A 25,456-nucleotide genomic window follows, 5' to 3' on the forward strand; every position below is an offset into this window, starting at 1 on the left:
TTAGGGTGACTGAATGGTCCTATTCTGGGTACTCCCTGAACATCATTTAACTACTTTAATAAAAGTTATGTTTTAGCCCTGCTAATTCCAGTTGCCAATCAGGCTTTTAGGAACACTAACTGCAGTCAACTAAAGTAGTGCTCGTACCTCAACAATAAAAAGAGTCAACATTTTATGTCCTAGGAGAAGTAGCACTGGGAGAGTCACTTGTAGAGAAATATGTGGGTGTACATGTATATCATAAATTAAATAACTGCATACAATGTCAATCAGCTGCTTTTAAAGCTAGCAGGTAGGGATGAGCGAACTCGAACTGTATAGTTCGGGTTCGTACCGAATTTTGGGGTGTCCGTGACACGGACCCGAACCCGGACATTTTCGTAAAAGTCCGGGTTCGGGTTCGGTGTTTGTCGCTTTCTTGGCGCTTTTGTGACGCTTTCTTGGCGCTTTTTGAAAGGCTGCAAAGCAGCCAATCAACAAGCGTCATACTACTTGCCCCAAGAGGCCATCACAGCCATGCCTACTATTGGCATGGCTGTGATTGGCCAGAGCACCATGTGACCCAGCCTCTATTTAAGCTGGAGTCACATAGCGCCGCCCGTCACTCTGCTCTGATTAGCGTAGGGAGAGGTTGCGGCTGCGACAGTAGGGCGAGATTAGGCAGATTAACTCCTCCAAAGGACTTGATTAACTGATCGATCTGCAGCTGTGGATCATTGAGCTGCTGATCCTCAATTGCTCACTGTTTTTAGGCTGCCCAGACCGTTTGTCAGTCACATTTTTCTGGGGTGATCGGCGGCCATTTTGTGTCTTGTGGTGCGCCAGCACAAGCTGCGACCAAGTGCATTTAACCCTCAATGGTGTGGTTGTTTTTTGGCTAAAGCCTACATCAGGGTGAAGCTGTCACACCAAGTGCATTTAACCAGCAATAGTCTGTTCATTTTTTGGCCATATACAAAATCAGGGGCAAGCTGCGCCTGTCACCAAGTGCATTTAACCCTCAATGGTGTGGTTGTTTTTTGGCTAAAGCCTACATCAGGGTGAAGCTGTCACACCAAGTGCATTTAACCAGCAATAGTCTGTTCATTTTTTGGCCATATACAAAATCAGGGGCAAGCTGCGCCTGTCACCAAGTGCATTTAACCCTCAATGGTGTGGTTGTTTTTTGGCTAAAGCCTACATCAGGGTGAAGCTGTCACACCAAGTGCATTTAACCAGCAATAGTCTGTTCATTTTTTGGCCATATACAAAATCAGGGGCAAGCTGCGCCTGTCACCAAGTGCATTTAACCCTCAATGGTGTGGTTGTTTTTTGGCTAAAGCCTACATCAGGGTGAAGCTGTCACACCAAGTGCATTTAACCAGCAATAGTCTGTTCATTTTTTGGCCATATACAAAATCAGGGGCAAGCTGCGCCTGTCACCAAGTGCATTTAACCCTCAATGGTGTGGTTGATTTCTGGCTAAAGCCTACATCAGGGTGAAGCTGTCACACCAAGTGCATTTAACCAGCAATAGTCTGTTTATTTTTTGGCCATATACTACATCAGGGGCAAGCTACGCCCGTCACCAAGTGCATTTAACCCTCAGTAGTGTGGTTGGTCAAGCTGTGACACCAAGTGCATTTAACCAGCAATAGTCTGTTCATTTTTTGGCCATATACTACATCAGGGGCAAGCTGCGCCCGTCACCAAGTGCATTTAACCAGCAATAGTGTGGTTATTTTTTGGCCATATCCCAGTCTAATTCTGTCACTAAATCCATACCGGTCACCCAGCGCCTAAATACTAGGCCTCAAATTTATATCCCGCTAAATCTCTCGTTACCGCTGTCCTGTTGTAGCTGGGAAAGTTATTTAGTGTCCGTCAAAGCACATTTTTTGTTCTGGGTTGAAGTACAATTCCCAATTTAGCAATTTCATAATTTAGTGGTTTCTGCTATATCAGAGCTATTTGAAATCTATCCCTAAAAGGGTATATAATATTCAAGGTGCACATTGGGTCATTCAGAATAACTTCACACACACCCGCTACTGTGTATTTTCAAGTCTAATTCTGTCACTAAACCCATACCTGTCACCCAGCGCCTAAATACTAGGCCTCAAATTTATATCCTGCTAAATCTCTCGTTACCGCTGTCCTGTTGTAGCTGGGAAAGTTATTTAGTGTCCGTCAAAGCACATTTTTTGTTCTGGGTTGAAGTACAATTCCCAATTTAGCAATTTCATAATTTAGTGGTTTCTGCTATATCAGAGCTATTTGAAATCTATCCCTAAAAGGGTATATAATATTCAAGGTGCACATTGGGTCATTCAGAATAACTTCACACACACCCGCTACTGTGTATTTCCAAGTCTAATTCTGTCACTAAACCCATACCTGTCACCCAGCGCCTAAATACTAAGCCTCAAATTTATATCCTGCTAAATCTCTCGTTACCGCTGTCCTGTTGTAGCTGGGAAAGTTATTTAGTGTCCGTCAAAGCACATTTTTTGTTCTGGGTTGAAGTACAATTCCCAATTTAGCAATTTCATAATTTAGTGGTTTCTGCTATATCAGAGCTATTTGAAATCTATCCCTAAAAGGGTATATAATATTCAAGGTGCACATTGGGTCATTCAGAATAACTTCACACACACCCGCTACTGTGTATTTCCAAGTCTAATTCTGTCACTAAACCCATACCTGTCACCCAGCGCCTAAATACTAGGCCTCAAATTTATATCCTGCTAAATCTCTCGTTACCGCTGTCCTGTTGTAGCTGGGAAAGTTATTTAGTGTCCGTCAAAGCACATTTTTGTTCTGGGTTGAAATACAATTCCCAATTTAGCAATTTCATAATTTAGTGGTTTCTGCTATATCAGAGCTATTTGAAATCTATCCCTAAAAGGGTATATAATATTCAAGGTGCACATTGGGTCATTCAGAATAACTTCACACACACCCGCTACTGTGTATTTCCAAGTCTAATTCTGTCACTAAACCCATACCTGTCACCCAGCGCCTAAATACTAGGCCTCAAATTTATATCCTGCTAAATCTCTCGTTACCGCTGTACTGTTGTTGCTTGGAAAGATATTTAGTGTCCGTCAAAGCACATTTTTTGTTCTGGGTTGAAATACAATTCCCAATTTAGCAATTTCATAATTTAGTGGTTCCTGCTATATCAGAGCTATTTGAAATCTATCCCAAAAAGGGTATATAATATTCAAGGTGCACATTGGGTCATTCAGAATAACTTCACACACACCCGCTACTGTGTATTTCCAAGTCTAATTCTGTCACTAAACCCATACCTGTCACCCAGCGCCTAAATACTAGGCCTCAAATTTATATCCTGCTAAATCTCTCGTTACCGCTGTACTGTTGTTGCTTGGAAAGATATTTAGTGTCCGTCAAAGCACATTTTTTGTTCTGGGTTGAAATACAATTCCCAATTTAGCAATTTCATAATTTAGTGGTTCCTGCTATATCAGAGCTATTTGAAATCTATCCCAAAAAGGGTATATAATATTCAAGGTGCACATAGGGTCATTCAGAATAACTTCACACACACCCTCTACTGTGTATTTCCAAGTCTAATTCTGTCACTAAACCCATACCTGTCACCCAGCGCCTAAATACTAGGCCTCAAATTTATATCCTGCTAAATCTCTCGTTACCGCTGTACTGTTGTTGCTGGGCAAGATATTTAGTGTCCGTCAAAGCACATTTTTTGTTCTGGGTTGAAATACAATTCCCAATTTAGCAATTTCATAATTTAGTGGTTCCTGCTATATCAGAGCTATTTGAAATCTATCCCTAAAAGGGTATATAATATTCAAGGTGCACATTGGGTCATTCAGAATAACTTCACACACACCCGCTACTGTGTATTTCCAAGTCTAATTCTGTCACTAAACCCATACCTGTCACCCAGCGCCTAAATACTAGGCCTCAAATTTATATCCTGCTAAATCTCTCGTTACCGCTGTACTGTTGTTGCTTGGAAAGATATTTAGTGTCCGTCAAAGCACATTTTTTGTTCTGGGTTGAAATACAATTCCCAATTTAGCAATTTCATAATTTAGTGGTTCCTGCTATATCAGAGCTATTTGAAATCTATCCCAAAAAGGGTATATAATATTCAAGGTGCACATTGGGTCATTCAGAATAACTTCACACACACCCGCTACTGTGTATTTCCAAGTCTAATTCTGTCACTAAACCCATACCTGTCACCCAGCGCCTAAATACTAGGCCTCAAATTTATATCCTGCTAAATCTCTCGTTACCGCTGTACTGTTGTTGCTTGGAAAGATATTTAGTGTCCGTCAAAGCACATTTTTTGTTCTGGGTTGAAATACAATTCCCAATTTAGCAATTTCATAATTTAGTGGTTCCTGCTATATCAGAGCTATTTGAAATCTATCCCAAAAAGGGTATATAATATTCAAGGTGCACATTGGGTCATTCAGAATAACTTCACACACACCCGCTACTGTGTATTTCCAAGTCTAATTCTGTCACTAAACCCATACCTGTCACCCAGCGCCTAAATACTAGGCCTCAAATTTATATCCTGCTAAATCTCTCGTTACCGCTGTACTGTTGTTGCTTGGAAAGATATTTAGTGTCCGTCAAAGCACATTTTTTGTTCTGGGTTGAAATACAATTCCCAATTTAGCAATTTCATAATTTAGTGGTTCCTGCTATATCAGAGCTATTTGAAATCTATCCCAAAAAGGGTATATAATATTCAAGGTGCACATAGGGTCATTCAGAATAACTTCACACACACCCTCTACTGTGTATTTCCAAGTCTAATTCTGTCACTAAACCCATACCTGTCACCCAGCGCCTAAATACTAGGCCTCAAATTTATATCCTGCTAAATCTCTCGTTACCGCTGTACTGTTGTTGCTGGGCAAGATATTTAGTGTCCGTCAAAGCACATTTTTTGTTCTGGGTTGAAATACAATTCCCAATTTAGCAATTTCATAATTTAGTGGTTCCTGCTATATCAGAGCTATTTGAAATCTATCCCAAAAAGGGTATATAATATTCAAGGTGCACATAGGGTCATTCAGAATAACTTCACACACACGCTTCTGTGCATTTCCAAGTCTAATTCTGTCACTAAATCCATACCGGTCACCCAGCGCCTAAATACTAGGCCTCAAATTTATATCCCGCTGAATTTGAATACAATACATTGGGCCAAATAATATATTTGTTGTTGTGGTGAACCATAACAATGAGAAAAACATCTAGTAAGGGACGCGGACGTGGACATGGTCGTGGTGGTGTTAGTGGACCCTCTGGTGCTGGGAGAGGACGTGGCCGTTCTGCCACATCCACACGTCCTAGTGTACCAACTACCTCAGGTCCCAGTAGCCGCCAGAATTGACAGCGATATATGGTGGGGCCCAATGCCGTTCTAAGGATGGTAAGGCCTGAGCAGGTACAGGCATTAGTCAATTGGGTGGCCGACAGTGGATCCAGCACGTTCACATTATCTCCCACCCAGTCTTCTGCAGAAAGCGCACAGATGGCGCCTGAAAACCAACCCCATCAGTCTGTCACATCACCCCCATGCATACCAGGGAAACTGTCTCAGCCTCAAGTTATGCAGCAGTCTCTTATGCTGTTTGAAGACTCCGCTGGCAGGGTTTCCCAAGGGCATCCACCTAGCCCTTCCCCAGCGGTGAAAGACATAGAATGCACTGACGCACAACCACTTATGTTTCCTGATGATGAGGACATGGGAATACCACCTCAGCATGTCTCTGATGATGACGAAACACAGGTGCCAACTGCTGCGTCTTTCTGCAGTGTGCAGACTGAACAGGAGGTCAGGGATCAAGACTGGGTGGAAGACGATGCAGGGGACGATGAGGTCCTAGACCCCACATGGAATGAAGGTCGTGCCACTGACTTTCACAGTTCGGAGGAAGAGGCAGTGGTGAGACCGAGCCAACAGCGTAGCAAAAGAGGGAGCAGTGGGCAAAAGCAGAACACCCGCCGCCAAGAGACTCCGCCTGCTACTGACCGCCGCCATCTGGGACCGAGCACCCCAAAGGCAGCTTCAAGGAGTTCCCTGGCATGGCACTTCTTCAAACAATGTGCTGACGACAAGACCCGAGTGGTTTGCACGCTGTGCCATCAGAGCCTGAAGCGAGGCATTAACGTTCTGAACCTGAGCACAACCTGCATGACCAGGCACCTGCATGCAAAGCATGAACTGCAGTGGAGTAAACACCTTAAAACCAAGGAAGTCACTCAGGCTCCCCCTGCTACCTCTTCTGCTGCTGCCGCCTCGGCCTATTCTGCTGCTGCCGCCTCGGCCTCTTCCTCCGCCTCTGGAGGAACGTTGGCACCTGCCGCCCAGCAAACAGGGGATGTACCACCAACACCACCACCACCACCTCCGTCACCAAGCGTCTCAACCATGTCACACGCCAGCGTTCAGCTCTCCATCTCACAAACATTTGATAGAAAGCGTAAATTCCCACCTAGCCACCCTCGATCCCTGGCCCTGAATGCCAGCATTTCTAAACTACTGGCCTATGAAATGCTGTCATTTAGGCTGGTGGACACAGACAGCTTCAAACAGCTCATGTCGCTTGCTGTCCCACAGTATGTTGTTCCCAGCCGGCACTACTTCTCCAAGAGAGCCGTGCCTTCCCTGCACAACCAAGTATCCGATAAAATCAAGTGTGCACTGCGCAACGCCATCTGTAGCAAGGTCCACCTAACCACAGATACGTGGACCAGTAAGCACGGCCAGGGACGCTATATCTCCCTAACTGCACACTGGGTAAATGTAGTGGCAGCTGGGCCCCAGGCGGAGAGCTGTTTGGCGCACGTCCTTCCGCCGCCAAGGATCGCAGGGCAACATTCTTTGCCTCCTGTTGCCACCTCCTCCTTCTCGGCTTCCTCCTCCTCTTCTTCCACCTGCTCATCCAGTCAGCCACACACCTTCACCACCAACTTCAGCACAGCCCGGGGTAAACGTCAGCAGGCCATTCTGAAACTCATATGTTTGGGGGACAGGCCCCACACCGCACAGGAGTTGTGGCGGGGTATTGAACAACAGACCGACGAGTGGTTGCTGCCGGTGAGCCTCAAGCCCGGCCTGGTGGTGTGTGATAATGGGCGAAATCTCGTTGCAGCTCTGGGACTAGCCAATTTGACGCACATCCCTTGCTTGGCGCATGTGCTGAATTTGGTGGTGCAGAAGTTCATTCACAACTACCCCGACATGTCAGAGCTGCTGCATAAAGTGCGGGCCGTCTGTTCGCGCTTCCGGCGTTCACATCCTGCCGCTGCTCGCCTGTCTGCGCTACAGCGTAACTTCGGCCTTCCCGCTCACCGCCTCATATGCGACGTGCCCACCAGGTGGAACTCCACCTTGCACATGCTGGACAGACTGTGCGAGCAGCAGCAGGCCATAGTGGAGTTTCAGCTGCAGCACGCACGGGTCAGTCGCACTACAGAACAGCACCACTTCACCACCAATGACTGGGCCTCCATGCGAGACCTGTGTGCCCTGTTGCGCTGTTTCGAGTACTCCACCAACATGGCCAGTGGCGATGACACCGTTATCAGCGTTACAATACCACTTCTATGTCTCCTTGAGAAAACACTTAGGGCGATGATGGAAGAGGAGGTGGCCCAGGAGGAGGAGGAGGAGGAGGAGGAAGAGGGGTCATTTTTAGCACTTTCAGGCCAGTCTCTTCGAAGTGACTCAGAGGGAGGTTTTTGGCAACAGCAGAGGCCAGGTACAAATGTGGCCAGCCAGGGCCCACTACTGGAGGACGAGGAGGACGAGGATGAGGAGGAGGTGGAGGAGGATGAGGATGAAGCATGGTCACAGCGGGGTGGCACCCAACGCAGCTCGGGTCCATCACTGGTGCGTGGCTGGGGGGAAAGGCAGGACGATGACGATACGCCTCCCACAGAGGACAGCTTGTCCTTACCCCTGGGCAGCCTGGCACACATGAGCGACTACATGCTGCAGTGCCTGCGCAACGACAGCAGAGTTGCCCACATTTTAACCTGTGCGGACTACTGGGTTGCCACCCTGCTGGATCCACGCTACAAAGACAATGTGCCCACCTTACTTCCTGCACTGGAGCGTGATAGGAAGATGCGCGAGTACAAGCGCACGTTGGTAGACGCGCTACTGAGAGCATTCCCAAATGTCACAGGGGAACAAGTGGAAGCCCAAGGCCAAGGCAGAGGAGGAGCAAGAGGTCGCCAAGGCAGCTGTGTCACGGCCAGCTCCTCTGAGGGCAGGGTTAGCATGGCAGAGATGTGGAAAACTTTTGTCAACACGCCACAGCTAACTGCACCACCACCTGATACGCAACGTGTTAGCAGGAGGCAACATTTCACTAACATGGTGGAACAGTACGTGTGCACACCCCTCCACGTACTGACTGATGGTTCGGCCCCATTCAACTTCTGGGTCTCTAAATTGTCCACGTGGCCAGAGCTAGCCTTTTATGCCTTGGAGGTGCTGGCCTGCCCGGCAGCCAGCGTTTTGTCTGAACGTGTATTCAGCACGGCAGGGGGCGTCATTACAGACAAACGCAGCCGCCTGTCTACAGCCAATGTGGACAAGCTGACGTTCATAAAAATGAACCAGGCATGGATCCCACAGGACCTGTCCGTCCCTTGTCCAGATTAGACATTAACTACCTCCCCATAACCATATATTATTGGACTCCAGGGCACTTCCTCATTCAATCCTATTTTTATTTTCATTTTACCATTATATTGCAAGGCTACCCAAAGTTGAATGAACCTCTCCTCTGCCTGTGTGCTAGGCCTAAATATCTGACAATGGACTGTTGCATTGGTGGCTGACGTGAAGCCTGATTCTCTGCTATGATATGAAGACTGATTCTCTGCTGACATGAAGCCAGATTGTCTGTTACGGGACCTCTCTCCTCTGCCTGTGTGCTAGGCCTAAATATATGCCAATGGATTGTTGCAGTGGTGGCTGACGTGAAGCCTGATTCTCTGCTATGACATGCAGACTGATTCTCTGGTGACATGAAGCCAGATCCTCTGTTACGGGACCTCTCTCCTCTGCCTGGGTGCTGGGCCTAAATTTATGAAAATGGACTGTTGCAGTGGTGGGTGACGTGAAGCCTGATTCTCTGCTATGACATGCAGACTGATTCTCTGGTGACATGAAGCCAGATCCTCTGTTACGGGACCTCTCTCCTCTGCCTGGGTGCTGGGCCTAAATTTATGAAAATGGACTGTTGCAGTGGTGGGTGACGTGAAGCCTCATTCTCTGCTATGACATGCAGACTGATTCTCTGCTGACATGAAGCCAGATTGTCTGTTACGGGACCTCTCTCCTCTGCCTGGGTGCTGGGCCTGAATTTATGACAATGGACTGTTGCAGTGGTGGCTGACGTGAAGCCTGATTCTCTGCTATGATATGAAGACTGATTCTCTGCTGACATGAAGCCAGATTGTCTGTTACGGGACCTCTCTCCTCTGCCTGGGTGCCGGGGCCTAAATATCTGAGAATGGACTGTTCCAGTGGTGGGTAACGGGAAGCCAGATTCTCTGCTATGATATGAAGACTGATTCTCTGCTGACATGAAGCCAGATTGTCTGTTACGGGACCTCTCTCCTCTGCCTGGGTGCTGGGCCTAAATATATGCCAATGGACTGTTGCAGTGGTGGCTGACGTGAAGCCTCATTCTCTGCTATGACATGCAGACTAATTCTCTGCTGACATGAAGACAGATTCTCTGTTACGGGACCTCTCTCCTCTGCCTGGGTGCCGGGGCCTAAATATCTGAGAATGGACTGTTCCAGTGGTGGGTGACGGGAAGCCAGATTCTCTGCTATGGAACCTCTCTCCAATTGATTTTGGTTAATTTTTATTTATTTAATTTTTATTTTAATTCATTTCCCTATCCACATTTGTTTGCAGGGGATTTACCTACATGTTGCTGCCTTTTGCAGCCCTCTAGCTCTTTCCTGGGCTGTTTTACAGCCTTTTTAGTGCCGAAAAGTTCGGGTCCCCATTGACTTCAATGGGGTTCGGGTTCGGGACGAAGTTCGGATCGGGTTCGGATCCCGAACCCGAACATTTCCGGGATGTTCGGCCGAACTTCTCAAACCCGAACATCCAGGTGTTCGCTCAACTCTACTAGCAGGATATTGTCATATATTAAATAAGCCATTGACTTGCGGGACAGTAACTTTTGAGAGGATATAATATTACCATTTTACAAAGCTTTGGTGCAGCCTTATCTGGAATGTGCAGTTCAATTATGGGCACCAGTCCATAGAAAGGATGCCCTGGAGATGGAAAAAGTACAAAGGAGAGAAACTAAACTGACAGGGGGCATGGAGGATCTTAGCTATGAGGAAAGTTTAAAATAATTAAATTTATTTAGTCTTGAGAAAAGTAATCTAAGGGGGTACATGATTAACCTATGCAAAAATATAAAGGGGCCGTACAAAAAATATGGCAAAAAAAGTGTTCCATGTAAAATCCCCTCAAACGACAAGGGGCACTGCCTTCATCTAAAGAAGAAAGAGAAGAAAAAGTTCAATCTTCACAGGTTTAAAGGATTTTTTACTGCAAGAATTGTGCATCTGTGGACTAGTCTACCTCAGGATTTGGACAGTGGGCAGTTTTAAAAATGGCTTTAATGAATTAGTAAAAGTAAATGACTAACGCTTATGAAAATGTGTAGAAATTTGGGTGTCACTCCCCTTTTTCTAAAATTCACATCCCCACCTATCCCTTGGTTGAACTTGATGGGCTTATGTTTTTACATTACATTAACTATGTAATATGTGATCCAGTAAGTTGGAGACCACTGATATCCATGATCTAGTATGACCCTCAAGCTATTTGGAATTATAAACATGAATGTTTTTGAAAACAAGACCTTTGTGTCTGGCCTAAGGAAAAATTGAGGGCAAATTTGCTAAGCTGGTAGATGGTATAAACTTAGGCTGCCCAGAACAGTACAAGATTTATCACAGTGGCTCAGGATGGATGAGACAGAATTTTATGCTAGAATTGTGGCACAAAAACAAACCTAAAACAAACACTTAGGTGGACATTTCTCCAATTATATTATGCTTCATCACTCAAAAATGGATTGAAAAGTTCTTCAGGATTACAGATTAGAATTATAATGTGCAATTTTTTAAAAAGTGGCAAAAAAGTTGCATCTCCACATCTGGCAACCCTCATGCATTCTTTTACTAACAGTGGTGAAACCACATCACACTTTCACCAAATTTAATAAAAAAAAGCACATATTTGGCTCAAATGTGCAAAGCAACTCCAGTCTAGACAAAATAGCCTTAAACATCTACAATAATAAATCCCCCCTTAGCTTTTCCGCTTTCTCACTCATTTTCAAAACTATAGTGAGTGATGCAGAACATCAAAATTTTACAGAAGTAACCTGAAAAAGTCACAAATCTCTCTTTTGAGGGGAAGCCAGAATTCTGATGTGCAGTGCTTCAAAATTCCCCCCTTAAACCCTAACAATATTTTTGGTAGAGTTTAAATACAGCCTATCTAACCCAAGAAGAATTGCAACGACATCTTAAAAAGGTAAATACTGACAAATCACTGGGTCCAGATGGCATACACGCCCAGATGACATGGTATCTTTCACAAGATTGAAGCTTAGCAAATATGGTGCCACAATTGGTTAACGGTTTGACGGTTTAAGAGATTTTACTCTGGAGTATCTCAATGAAAATTACAATATAATGTCACAACAGTATAGGTTTATAAGGGGTCAATCTTGTGAAACTAATGATCTTCTATGTGGAGTTATGTTCTAGACTGGATGTCTAGAACCTGGGTGAGTTATCAGATGCCACAAAAGGTTAGTACATACATTTAGAATGCTTGGACTAGGGGAAACAGATGGTGGTTATTAACTATATATACACAGATTGGGTCAATGTCACGAGGGAGATATCTCAGGGGTCAGTATTTTACTCTATTCTCTTTAATATATTTATCTTGTAGAGGGGCTGCACAGTAAAATATAATTTGTTGCTGACAATATTAAACTGTGTTAAGTAATTAAAGAGGACCTTTCACCACTCCAAACATGCCTGTTGTGCCATTCCTTTATCATTTCTACTAGAAGTTATGAATGAATTGCTAGCAATCTGCAGTAAGGGTACAGAGGGGTGGTAACAAGTGTGTGTGTGTGTGGGGGGGGGGGGGGTGTTCCTGCACAGTCTGAAAATGGCAGCACCGATTGGATAGAGTGAGTCTGTGCAGGTAAACAACTGATAGCAATTCATTTATAACTTCTAGTAGAAATAAGAATCAATGGATACCCATGCTACCTCATTCAGGAGGGAGGAAGAAAAGTTATAATGTTTGAAAGCTGAATAACACTCGTATGAGTGTGTCGCTGCTGGTCTACAAAAGGATTAATTGCATAAACCCTAAATAAATATACAGTACAGACCAAAAGTTTGGACACACCTTCTCATTCAAAGAGTTTTCTTTATTTTCATGACTATGGAAATTGTAGATTCACACTGAAGGCATCAAAACTATGAATTAACACATGTGGAATTATATACATAACAAAAGTGTGAAACAACTGAAAATGTCATATTCTAGGTTCTTCAAAGTAGCCACCTTTTGCTTTGATTACTGCTTTGCACACTCGGCATGGCATGCTCTTGATGAGCTTCAAGAGGTAGTCATCTGAAATGGTTTTCACTTCACAGGTGTGCCCTGTCAGGTTTAATAAGGGGGATTTCTTGCCTTATAAATGGGGTTGGGACCATCAGTTGCATTGTGGAGAAGTCAGGTGGATACACAACTGATAGTCCTACTGAATAGACTATTAGAATTTGTATGATGGCAAGAAAAAAGGAGCTAAGTAAAGAAAAATGAATGGCCATCATTACTTTAAGAAGTGAAGGTCAGTCAGTCCGAAAAATTGGGAAAACTTTGAAAGTGTCTCCAAGTGCAGTCACAAAAACCATCCAGCGCTACAAAGAAACTGGCTCACATGCGGATCGCCCTAGAAAAGGAAGACCAAGAGTCACCTCTGCTGCGGAGGATAGTTCATCCGAGTCACCAGCCTCAGAAATCGCAGGTTAACAGCAGCTCAGATTAGAGACCAGGTCAATGCCACACAGAGTTCTAGCAGCAGACATCTCTAGAACAACTGTTAAGAGGAGACTGTGTGAATCAGGCCTTCATGGTAGAATATCTGCTAGGAAACCACTGCTAAGGACAGACAACAAGCAGAAGAGACTTGTTTGGGATAAAGAACACAAGGAATGGACATTAGGCCAGTGGAAATCTGTGCTTTGGTCTGATGAGTCCAAATTTGAGATTTTTGGTTCCAACCACCGTGTCTTTGTGCGACACAGAAAAGGTGAACGGATGGACTCTACATGGCTGGTTCCTACCGTGAAGCATGGAGGAGGTGTGATGGTGTGGGGGTGCTTTGCTGGAGACACTGTTGGGGATTTATTCAAAATTGAAGGCATACTGAACCAGTATGGCTACCACAGCATCTTGCAGCGGCATGCTATTCCATCCGGTTTGCATTTAGTTGGACCATCATTTATTTTTCAACAGGACAATGACCTCAAACACACCTCCAGGCTGTGTAAGAGCTAATTGACCATGAAGGAGAGTGATGGGGTGCTGCGCCAGATGATCTGGCCTCCACAGTCACCAGACCTGAACCTAATCGAGATGGTTTGGGGTGAGCTGGACTGCAGAGTGAAGGCAAAAGGGACAACAAATGCTAAGCATCTCTGGGAACTCCTTCAAGACTGTTGGAAGACCATTTCAGGTGACTACCTCTTGAAGCTCATCAAGAGACTGCCAAGAGTGTGCAAAGCAATAATCAAAGCAAAAGGTGGCTACTTTGAAGAACCTAGAATATGACATATTTTCAGTTGTTTCACACTTTTTTGTTATGTATATAATTCCACATGTGTTAATTCATAGTTTTGATGCCTTCAGTGTGAATATACAATTTTCATAGTCATGAACATAAAAAAAAAAACTCTTGGAATGAGAAGGTGTGTCCAAACTTTTGGTCTGTACTGTATTAGTAAAACAAACGTAAAGGTAGACTGTGCTGACTACACAGTGTCAAGTGGTGAGTCGAGCGATCAATGCTGCATCGAATAAAATGATACCACCAGGTAAATACACACCAATGGTCACTGAATCCGCGTACACTCCTAATCCGTGATAATCAACCTAGTAGGAAAAAAGTTTCTGGTTGTTGCTGCATGAAATAGCAACTTGCCTGTGCTGGACTGGTGTACGGGATCCACTCTATAGTTCTCAGTAGTACTTCTAGAGTGTTCGAGTCTTCAAGTTTACTCTACAAGCGTGCGCGGTCCGGGATGTTTTAGCAAAAAACTATACCTTCTTGTCTTTTGTTAAAACATCAGCAAATAGAATCCTAAATTTGGTCTAATAAAAACAGAAGACATTTGATATGTCGGTAGTCTGTGACTCTCAGAATAATTGGAGAACTGGTAACCATGGGAACAAATGCCTACTTATTTCCAGAGAGAAGAACCAACAACCATCCCTGAGGAAGGAATTTTTTAATTCCAAAACTTAACTATCGCTCTTGAGGATTACCAGCTTGGTTTCCCTCGTGTGCGAGTCACCGGCCGGGACCGCACACGCTTGTAGAGGAAACCTAAAGCCGCGAACACTCTAGCAGTATTACTGAGAACTACAGCGGGGATCCCATACACCAGTCCAGCACAGGCAAGTTGCTATTCCCAGCAGCATCAACCGCAAACATTTTCCTACTAGGTTGATTAGGAGTGTACGCTGATTTGGTGAACATTGTGTACTTACCTGGTGGTATAATTTTCTATGCAGCATTGATCGCGGGACTCACCACTTCACACTATGTAGTCAGCGCGGTCTACCTTTACTTTCGTTTTACTTCTAGTAAAAATAATAAAGGAATGGCACAATATTCAGACATAATAAAAGATGCTCCAGAATTGTTATTACATGGGGGATGCATAAAGCTATTCAAATAGGCAAATCAGGAGTGGTCAAAGATCCTCTCTAACACAAAAGAGGACAGTATACTGCTACAGATGGATTTGGATAGAATGGAGGCTTGGGCACAGAAGTGGCAAAGGAGGTTTAACACTGATAAATGTGAAATTATGCACATGGGAAGGAAAAATACAAGCCACCAATACATACTGAATGGCAAAACACTGGATACCATTGACATGGAAAAGAACTTAGTAATTATAGTTGACAGTAAACATAACTGTAGCAACCAGTGTCAGACATCTGCTGCCAGTAAGATTATGGGTTGCATCCAAAGGGGCATAGATGAACTTATTAATATGCAAGCATAGTGCTGCCACTTTACAAATCACTAGTCACATGGAGTTCTGTGTGCAATCAGGGGCTTCTGTGAAAATGAAGAACATAGTAGAGCTAGAGAGGGTTCAGAGAAGAGCAAATAAAGTAATAACTGGATTGGGTGGACTATAGTACCCAGAAATATCAAAATTTGGGTAATCTAGTTTTTTTTTAAAAGAAAGACAACTGTGGTGAGATCTAATAACCATGTATAACTATATCACAGATCACTACAGATATCTCTCACTTGATATATTCATACCCAGGACTCTCACTATGATGAGGGGACATGCTCTACATTTAGAGGAAAGAAAATTTCTACACCAACTTAGAAGGGGATTCTTTACTATACAAGCACTAAGACTATAGAAATCTCTGCCAGAGGAGATTGTGATGGTTAACTCACTAAAGGAGTACACAAGGGGTCTGGATGCATTTCAGGAGTGTAATACTACTACTACAAGTTATATTTACTAGAATTTTGGAGAAGGGTGGTTGATCCAGGGAGTTATTCTGATTGCCTGATTGGAATCTGTAAGGAATTGGCTTCTTCCTCATGAAGGTTTTTTGCCTTCCCCTTGATCAATTTTGCAGGATAAAAGGCTCAACTGCATTGATACTGTATATATTTTTTGTTCTGCCTTTTTTCTGCATTTTAGATGCCAGTCTTAATAAACCCCTAAGCTGGCAGTGGTTCTGCCAAACTTCAGCGCATTCTCCACCAGTTCTAAATGTAAGACAGGTTCCAGGGCGGAGCCTGGCAGAAGAGCCGCATGCACGCACCTGAGTGAGCTCTACTGTGGATTAATAGGGAGAGGGCATTTCCAGCCTCACATAAGCAGCCAACATGGACAAACTCAACAAGGTCAAGCCTAGGGACACCCCCGGGACCTTGAAAACAGTGGCTGGACAAGCAGATTTAGACCAGTTTGTGAAAAAGACTAGCGTGCTGCACTCAAGAAGGCCAGATAAGATGGTGCCAGGCCTTTAGACTTCGCAGCAGCATGAGGGCATGGAAGACTCAGAAGAGGGAGAAGGTAGTGAGGCTGTGTTCCCTAAATCCTGAGAACACTTACCAGTATCCAGAGCCTTTAGGGCAAACTACTCGCTGAAGCCCTGGACCCCCTAGTTCAGGAGCACAAGGATTTTAAACAAGATTTAAAGCAGCTCGGCGATCGGGTGGAGGTGGTTGAATCCTCACAAGCCGCCATTGTGGATTTTGAAACTGCGATCTCCCAAAATATGGATCACACACAGGTACATCAGAACTATTTATTTAATCAACTGGAAGACCCCATCCCCACACACACTATACCCACAATTTTAGACCTGGCGTGAGTGGCTAGGAGTTGCAGATTGCGGCACAACTAACTGTTACGCCGTAATCTGCACCTGAAATATGCCTAATATAAGCATTAGTGATTAACGACAGGGGCTGTATTTGAATTTGCGATATTTCACAAATATTTGGGTGAATATTCGTCATATATTCACAAATTTGTGAATTTGAGATTATTTTCTTGATTGCAAAAAATTGGCAATGTAATATTCATGGAATACGTGTAAAATACAGGCATGGGTCAAGGCAGAACATTAAAAATGGCTTTATATGAAGTTTGAGTGCGCCAATATATTTGCGATTGCACTAATCGGCACTAATGTTGCAAATATTTTGGCGCAATACGTGAAACTTCACATTTTAGCAGGTCTGCATGTATATATGGACAGCAGAACCTATCCCACTACCTAACACATTGCACTGTAAGGCCCCTTTCACACGGGCGAGTTTTCCGTGCGGGTGCGATGCGTGCGGTGAACGCATTGCACCCGCACTGAATCCTGACCCATTCATTTCTATGAGACTGTGCACACGAGCGGTGATTTTCACGCATCACTTGTGCGTTGCGTGAAAATCGCAGCATGCTCCTCTTTGTGCGTTTTTCACGTAACGCAGGCCCTATAGAAATGAATGGGGTTGCGAGAAAATCGCATGCATCCGCAAGCAAGTGCGGATGCGGTGCGATTTTCACGCATGGGTTCTAGGTGACAGTCTATTCACTGTATTATTTTCCCTTATAACATGGTTATAAGGGAAAATAATAGCATTCTGAATACAGAATGCTTTGTATAATAGTGCTGGAGGGGTTAAAAATAATAAAAAAGTTAACTCACCTTCTCCTCTTGTTAGCGCAGATGCCGGTCTGTTCTTTATCTGTGGGCTAAAGGACCTTTGATGACGTCAGATCACATGCTCCATCACCATGGTGATGGACCATGTGATTGGAGCATGTGATCTGACGTCACCTCAGGTCATTCAGTCCACAGCTAAAGAACAGAGTGGCATCTGCGCGAACAGGAGGAGAAGGTGAGTTAACTTTTTTATTATTTTTAACCCTTCCAGCACTATTATACAAAGCATTCTGTAGTCAGAATGCTATTATTTTCCCTTATAACCATGTTATAAGGGAAAATAATACAATCTTCAGAACATCAATCCCAAGCCCGAACTTCTGTGAAGAAGTTCGGGTCTGGGTACCAAACATGCGCGATTTTTCTCACGCGAGTGCAAAACGCATGACAATGTTTTGCACTCGCGCAGAAAAATCGCGCATTTTCCCGCAACGCACCCGCCTCTTATCCGGGCAAAAAACATGACGCCCGTGTGAAAGAGGCCTAACAGCTACACTATATCAGGATATAACCTACACCATCTCCCACTAACTATCTGTATTATAGATATAAATAGCCTATATATATATATATATATATATATATATATATATATATATATATATATAGGCTATCTAACTATCTATCTAATGTAGTGTGGAAAGCACAGAGCACAGCATTGACACTGCTGTCTCTCTCAGAACTTTAAAAAACTGGGGAGGTTCTTATATAGTAAGGGGTAGGCAACTTTCCTATTGGTTGCTAGGGATGTTGCTAAGTTCAGACAAATACATTGAAGCCTTCTCATTGGCCCACAAGCAAGAAGGGAGGTTACTGATAAAAAATAAATAATATCTAGAATATTCACAATTACAAATATGTATCACTATAAGGCTTGCATAGTAAAATATTAATTTTTACAGATGACACTAAACTGTGTAAAGTAATTAACACTGAACAGGACAGTATACTACTACAGAGGGATTTGTATAGATTGGAGGCTTGGGCAGATTAGTGGCAGATGAGGTTTAACACTGACAAATGTAAAGTATGCACATGGGAAGGAATAATGCAAGTCACCTGTACATACTGAGTGTTTTACCATTTAGTAACACTGACATGGAAAAGGATCTAGGAATTGTAATAAACAGCAAACTAAGCTGCAAAAACCAGTGTCAGGCAGCTGCTGCCAAGGCCAATAGGATAATGGGTTGCATTAAAAGGGGCATAATTGGTAGTGACGTCACTCATTTCTCTCAGTGAGCGCTAAAAAAGTTGTTTGTCCAAACCTCTATTGATTGCAGCATCGCGTCACCGGCCGGGACGCGAAGCTACACACTGACCTAAACGCTAACCTGCACGCCGACTCATACGAGACCTGAACCACCTTATTCCCCGGACTCCAGCATCGAGGATTCGGTGAGCAATAATCATTCAATCGGCAATCTCCGATTTTCAGGAAGACACATCAGCACACCAAATACAAGAGTACAAGCAGGAGGATCAATATACAGACAGGAGTCCACACTACTGGTATACTGGCAAAGCCAGATAAGACTTGTAATACAGTGTATACCCATGTGCTGAATTGTAATAACCTGTGATACCCTTACATTAATCTGTATACATCTAAAGTCCCAGAGCGCAGTATCGTTATATTTATTACAGTGCCTTCCTTTATGCGGCAGATCTTACGGTTCTGCTGCGATACCGCTGCCACTATCTAGCACACTCACGGAGCACCCTTAAAGCGTTATTTAAATCAAGAACATAGTCCTACCACTTTACGAACTGCTAGTCAGACCACACTGTGTATAGTTCTGGGCTCTTGTGAACAAGGAAAACCTAGCAGCACTGGAGAGGGTCCAGAGGAGGGCACCTAAAGTAATAACTGGAATGGGGCAACTACAGTACCCTGAAATATTATCAAAATTAAGGTTATTTACTTAGAAAAAAGACAGATCTAATTACTAGGATTCTTTATGGTAAGAGCAGTGAGACTATGGAACTTTCTGCCTGGGGAGGTGGTGATGGTGAGTGCAATAAAATAATTTAAGAGGGGTCTGGATGTATTTCTGGAGTGTAATAATATTCTTTTTTCTTTTTAAAATCTGTTTATTGATTTTATATTCAAATAACAGGAAAAGGAACAAAGTTACAGGACCACATTTGGAGAAGACATTCACAGTACAATGGCATGAGAATGCACATATTGAGAGTAAATCAGGCACAATGGAACATTACAGTAACACTGCAGCACAAATCATAAGATATCGTATACAAAGAACAACAATGTGTGATAAGTCGAGGCCCGAATGAATCACTCAACAATAAAAGCATAGTGTGAGGAAAAGGAGCTCAGATAAATTATCTGAAAGCTACCCAAGTCTGTCAGCAGAAGTGTATCCTGAGAAAACAAACTATTCGGATAGAACAGTGCAGAATATGCGATTTGGGCATAAAGTACAGTTTTCAAAGATTACCGAATCTAGAAAATATATGAACAAGTAACTCTGTAGAAAGGGAGGGGAGGAGGGGAAGGAAGGAGGGAAGTAGGGAGTAAAACAAAGGGGAGAGGCAAGCTGTAAATGAGGTTCATATCTAACACACCAGCGAAGGAATCAATTAGTGGCTTAAAGCCAGTATACCTGAGTCCAACTTCGGGATCAAGGCAATACATAGATCCGAAGATGAAATCAAAGCATGTACGTGGGTATGTGAGTCCAAATAGTGAGGCTGTCGACAATTAGACAAAGTTAAACAAAGTTAAAGTTAAGCCGTAGGGGAGAAAAAATAAAAATAAAAGGAGAAAAACCTCGGGTGTTTAAGCCACCCCAGAATCTAAATCTCTAAGCTGGTGAGGGTCGATCAAACTCTTCCCGGCCGTCCAGGGAAGCCAAATTTTTGAATATTTGTGGTAGGAGCGAAGTTCCCAATGAGATAATTCCTCTAATCTTGCTAGAGCTTCCACCGTCTTGAACCACCTTTTTTGACCTTCGTTGGGAGCATAAAAGTTAGCGAAGGTGTATAACTGGGTATTTATTGTCCCTTTTACTAACAAATATCTTCCCGAGGGGTCAGATTTTAAACCCGTCATAATGAAATCTGTGTTCTTATGAAAACCAATACTGACACCCAGCTTATTGGAATACTCTGAGGTGCCGTGGTACCAGAGATTGTAATAGGCTCTCGTCATATTGGGAATCTTTCTATTTTTGAAGTGTGTTTCCTGTAGAAAAATCACATTTGTTTTTTCTTTATGCAGGAAATGGAGAATCTGGCTCCTTTTAGCAGGATTTTTAAAGCCTCTAACATTATATGTAGAAATGTGTAGATCTGTCATGGAGTATCTTGGGGGTGTAGAGAGATGTACTTACATAACCTTGGACCCTTGAGAGTACAGAACGGACAACTTGACTCAGGAAGAGTAGTTGGAGACATTGGTGAGTAGATTGTGTGTATAGGGAGGGGTGGGAGAGGGCTAAAAGGTAAGAAAAATAACATTAACATTAGGAAAGGGTTAAACAATAACATTCTTCTTAGGACCGGGGATATTAATATCCCAGTAGTGGACCACATTTGGTCAGAGCCCCTAACTGCAGGTCAGAGGCTGCAGTGGTGTCAGGCCTAGCCAAACCCAAATTCAGAGCTAGTCTGTGGGCAGAAAGGCATGACTCTTCACTAAAGAAATAATGAAATTTTGGAAGTGAGCAACATCCGCAACGAGACAGATAGTAATAACCTGTCAATAATGCTAAGATTTAAACTTAGGACATATAGTGACTTAACCTAAGCCGCTAATTAGGCCCAGGCTGCCAGTCATACAATCCCCCCAACCAAATCGTATGGAGCAATAGGTAACTCAAAGGGAGCAACCCCGAAAGATTAAGGGAGGTTGGAGGGACTGTACAAGTCCGCAGCTGTGAGCCCAACTCCATAGGACTGACTTATAGACGTAACATAAAGAACATTAGAAAAACAAAGAGTATGATCAGTCCTCTTCTGTGATAATACGCCTGGGGGTAAGTTTACCCTGTTTCTTCTTTGATTTTATCCCTTTCCCACCACCCACAGATTCCCATGGAGTGGGAGGGGTAATGTCTTGGGGGATCAGAACGTCATTGGTGGCAGACCAGTCGGGAATGTCTATATCTTGTATGTCCAAGGCATCAAGGATCTCTGGGAGGTCTTTGGGTGATCTCAAGACGTATTTCTTCTCCTTACTTGTGATCAGCATCCCGAAAGGAAATAACCATCTAAATGCAATGCGCTTTTGTCTGAGGTGGTCAGTAAGGGGTTTTAAAGCACGTCTCTTATTGAGGGTAGTAGGGGCCAGGTCTTGGAATAATAGGATTTGAGCACCTTCATATTCGATGTTCCCACTTTCTCTGGCCCTCTTCATCACCAGGTCTTTTTGAGCAAAATTTAAAAGCTTGCAAATGATGTCCCTTGGGGGGTCACCAGGTTTTGGTTTGGGACGTAGGGCTCGGTGAGCTCTTTCTATTATGATGGGGTCAGGATAGTAATCTCCCAGCAGGGATAAGCAGATTTCTTTAGTGGCAGTTGGAATTGCTTCGGCAGCGACAGTCTCTGGGACACCTCTAATGCGAATATTATTCCTTCTGCCTCTATTATCCTGATCCTCCATATAGTCGTACAGATGATTGATGTGTTGTTGGTAGATAGATAAAGCCAAGGAATTTTTGCTTGTGTAATCGGCCACTGCAGACTGGTTAGATTCCAAAGCTTCAACTCTCTGGCCAATTTGCCTTACTTCTCTTTTTATTTCAGAAAGTTCTTCTAGTACTAGATTTAATGCCTTCGATAGGGCTTGAGAGATAAAGGTTCTGGATATTGGTAGGTCTGGGGATGTATCAATCTGTTCCTCTTCATCACTTTCCCTGTCTTGGTGAGAAGCAGTTTGGCGTTGAGTGCTACTTTTCGGGGTAGTCTGGGACGCCCCTTGTGAGTGTGAAATTTTCTTCATCATAAACCTGTCAAGGTCCGATTGTGCAAGAGAGGGTGCTTTAGGCTGCTTGTAGGAGTCTTGGTCGGCCCCCCTGTACCTTCCTACTTTCACCATGGATGCGTATGTTCTGTCTCTGCGGTTGTTAACTCACTTCTTCATCTGACAAATAAGGTGGAAAGTCACTTCATTTTTTGCATAAGTAGTTTGAGCTTGTGCTTATCATCTGCAGCCTCCTATGAGTATGATTAGACTTATTCTGCCATAATTACACTGCTGGCAAAAAGAGGCTACTGTCTCTTTAAAACAGAGGACTTAAAGGGAGCATTCTCAGAGCACCCCTGAGTCCCAAATATGATAGTGGACAGTTGGAGGATCAGTGTAGAAAAAAAAAAAAGGAGAGGAAAAGATCCTACAAACAAGCACAGATCTTCACACTGTGATGAGGAGCTGCAGTAAGTATAATGTGCTATAGATATAAAAGTCCAACCATATGACCTAGCATCGGTAGTATGGTTATGCTTATTCTCGGAGCTTCTTGCCGACCCCTTTTCAACAATTTTTTGGAGAACCAGTGAGTCCTGTATGTTATTCTATCAAGTTGGATTGAATGTTCGCATTAAATTTCCGAATATATTTCTTCGGATTGAATTTTCGATTATTTTTTCAGTGATGCAATTTTTTTCCCTTCATGCGAAAATTCGCAATATGCAATTTTTTTTTTCCTTATGCGAAGATTTGCAATATGCGATTTTTTTTAAAAATCGCAATCCCCGATTTCATCAAATGCTGGCGCTTCAGCTCCAAACACTGCCGTGTCGCGTCTATTATTTGCACGGACTGTGGTGCGATCTGGTCGGATGGAGCAAGAAAGAGAAATCTTCTGGGCCGGTAACGTCAGCTGAAACTGACAGCCTCTAATTAGAAGAGGTGGAGAGGGAGATCTAGGGGGAACAAGTAACTGCAGGAGTCTGCAGCGTTGCTGGCCCGGAGGGATATCCTCTGCTTCTGGCTGTACTGTAGGACAGCGTGAGGTTCGGGCTGTTTAACGGTAAGTTAGAGGTTTCTTACCGGTATAATGTCTCCCCTCCTGTAAGGATCTCCTTCTTGATACGGCTGTAATGATCTTGGCGCGAAACGTCAGCCGGCCGTTTGTAGCAATGGCGTCCAGGAGTCTGTTCTCCGTCTAGGCCGCAGATGGAGTGACGGCTCCAGAGATCTGAAAAGGTTCCAATAAAGGCTCAAAATGATCCTGGGCACAGTGCCAAGCCGACTGAGGGCTCCCCAAAGTTCTGAAAAGCTAGCAGCAATCAGGATGTCCCAGAGTTTGCCCTGGATCGCAGGAGCTCAAGCAAGGCGCTTCCTCTCTGCTCGGCTGCAAGCCACGCCCCCCTGGAGTGTAATAATATTACAGGCAATAGCTACTAGAGAGGGGTCGTTGATCAAGTGAGTTATTCTGATTGCCCGATTGGAGTCGGGAAGGAATTTTTTATTCCCCTAAAGTGGGGAAAATTGGCTTCTACCTTAGTTTTCTTTTTGCCTTCCTCTAGATCAACTTGCAGGATGACAGGCCGAACAGGATGGACAAATGTATTTTTTCGGCCTTAGTACTATATTACTATATTCAAAATATTCACAAATTCTCGAAGTGCAGATATTCGCAATTAATATTCGCGATTCGAATATTTTCGCCCAACACTAATAAACATGTTTCAGATTAATAAATGACTCCCTATGTTGCTATGTTTAGGATAAAGAAATTCTTCAAGAAGTATGGCCTAAAATACCTCTATATTGCATTAAAATTGCATTAAAACTTTATATACAATCGTTAGAATTGTTTGTTGAAATTATGGCTTCTAAAGTTAATGTCCCTTAGGTTTATATGTCTAAAGCTGAATTTTGTTTAAAGACCAAAAAATCCTTAAAGGAGGGGTTGTCCCGCAAAAAATATTCTACAGTTTTTAAACCAGCACCCGGATCTGAATACTTTTGTAATTGCTTGTAATAAAAATTGTGTATAGCTACTGAGTTAGTCAATAAAATATCTGTATAGCACCACCTGCTATTTGCTATTTTCCTTTTTTTTTGTCCTGCTCAGATGGTCGCACATGCTCATTTTCATCTTTCAACTGCCTCCTTAGCTGTGATAGGGAGAGAAGAGACACTCCCTCTTAGCTGCAGCAGAAAAGACACTCCCCTTGAGCTGTCAGCTTGATATAAATCCAGCAGAGCAAAGAATGTGGAGATCTATGGATCCATGTCAGGTACAGGGCTGGTTCTAGCTTTGTTAGAAATATGATGTATCAATTTAATTTTTTACATTAGTAATGGGATAACCCCTTTAACACAAAAAAATCCATGTCAAGTGATATCTGAAATAGGGAAATACTTTTCTACCATTTTACAGGACAGATGATTAATTGAAATTTATGTTCAAATGTTTACACCACCCCAACCCCTTATTTTCCACAAAATTGTAAAGTTGCACTATTTGAAAAAAAAATAAAAAATGCTAAAAAGATAATACATTTGGCACACAAGCAAAAAATGAACAGGGTAAAGTTAAAGTGCTCGATTTAGTTTAGAGCTCACAGTGCACTTTACAGAACATCAGATCAAATATAGTAGGATATTGAGAAAATGTACAATTATTTTCCCACTGAGCTGTCAAGTCACTTCATGCTGTGAATACCTAACAACCTTTTCCGATATCCAGAAAATGGCTTCAAGTTTTCCTCCATAGTTGAGTTTTCTCTAGACATGATGGCTGATATTTGTGTCTCACTGGATGTTGCAGCAAATGAAGATATATTTTAAAACAAATTAAGACTTTACCTTATTGGTATTTCAGAAATAGCCTCTCTTATCTTTAGCAATAGCTACAAGTTTACAAAATGTGATTATTTTTTAGCAAATGTGAGTCCTAATAT

At 43.2% G+C, this 25,456-nt stretch overlaps 1 protein-coding gene across 1 annotated transcript in view; it reads right to left on the minus strand.

The window, feature by feature from the left end:
* The window catches only part of NAALADL2 (N-acetylated alpha-linked acidic dipeptidase like 2), a 1,185,913-nt gene that overhangs the window by 551,688 nt on the left and 608,769 nt on the right, over positions 1-25,456 (minus strand). The gene's annotated exons all lie outside the window — the stretch shown is intronic.

The sequence above is a fragment of the Bufo gargarizans genome, chromosome 4 (genome assembly GCF_014858855.1).
Source record: "Bufo gargarizans isolate SCDJY-AF-19 chromosome 4, ASM1485885v1, whole genome shotgun sequence".
Classification (NCBI taxonomy): Eukaryota; Metazoa; Chordata; class Amphibia; order Anura; family Bufonidae; genus Bufo; species Bufo gargarizans.